This window comes from Seriola lalandi, unplaced genomic scaffold (assembly GCF_002814215.2).
Source record: "Seriola lalandi dorsalis isolate HSWRI2012SDOR001 ecotype SW California unplaced genomic scaffold, Sedor1 jcf7180002052941, whole genome shotgun sequence".
Taxonomy (NCBI): Eukaryota; Metazoa; Chordata; class Actinopteri; order Carangiformes; family Carangidae; genus Seriola; species Seriola lalandi.
This window is the reverse complement of record NW_019523494.1, coordinates 273-1,278: the sequence shown is the minus strand read 5'-3', so window position 1 is coordinate 1,278 and position 1,006 is coordinate 273. Positions and strand designations below refer to the sequence as shown.

Genomic DNA, 1,006 nt, shown 5'->3' with positions numbered 1-1,006 from the left:
AAAAAACGTCATAGTATAGTATGGCATAAAAATGTCAAAAAGACATCATGGTATATTATGGCATAAAAGGCAATAAAAACAACATAGTATAGTAAGGGTTTAAACGACATAGTATAGTTAGGCATAAAAATGTCAAAAAACGTCATAGTATATTCGGGCATAAAAATGTCAAAAAAACGTCATAGTATAGTATGGCATAGAAATGTCAAAAAAACGTCATGGCATATTTTGGCATAAAAGGCAATAAAAACAACATAGTATAATAAGGATCTATACGTCATAGTATAGTATGGCATAAAAATGTCAAAAAAACATCATGCTATATTTTGGCATAAAAGGCAATAAAAACAACATAGTATAGTAAGGGTTTAAACAACATAGTATAGTAAGGCATAAAAATGTCAAAAAACGTCATACTATATTCAGGCATAAAAATGTCAAAAAACGTCATAGTATATTCGGTCATAAAAATGTCAAAAAATCGTCATAGTATAGTAAGGCATAAAAATGTCAAAAAAAGTCATAGTATAGTATGGCATAAAAATGTCAAAAAACGTCATAGTATAGTATGCGATAATAATGTCAAAAAAACATCATGCTATATTATGGCATAAAAGGCAATAAAAACAACATAGTATAGTAAGGGTTTAAACAACATAGTATAGTATTGCATAAAAATGTCAAAAAACGTTATACTATATTCAGGCATAAAAATGTCAAAAACTTCATAGTATATTCAGGCATAAAAATGTCAAAAAATCGTCATAGTATAGTAAGGCATAAAAATGTCAAAAAACGTCATACTATATTCAGGCATAAAAATGTCAAAAAACGTCATAGTATAGTATGCGATAAAAATGTCAAAAAAACATCATGCTATATTATGGCATAAAAGGTAATAAAAACATCATAGTATAGTAAGGGTTTAAACAACATAGTATAGTAAGGCATAAAAATGTCAAAAAACGTCATACTATATTCGGGCATAAAAATGTAAAAAAAACGT

At 27.1% G+C, this 1,006-nt stretch overlaps 1 pseudogene; it reads right to left on the bottom strand.

Annotated features, from left to right (window-relative positions):
• Positions 1–696: 696 nt before the first annotated feature.
• On the bottom strand, positions 697–768 carry LOC147819481 (small nucleolar RNA SNORD36; annotated as a pseudogene).
• Between the last annotated feature and the right edge of the window lie 238 nt (positions 769–1,006).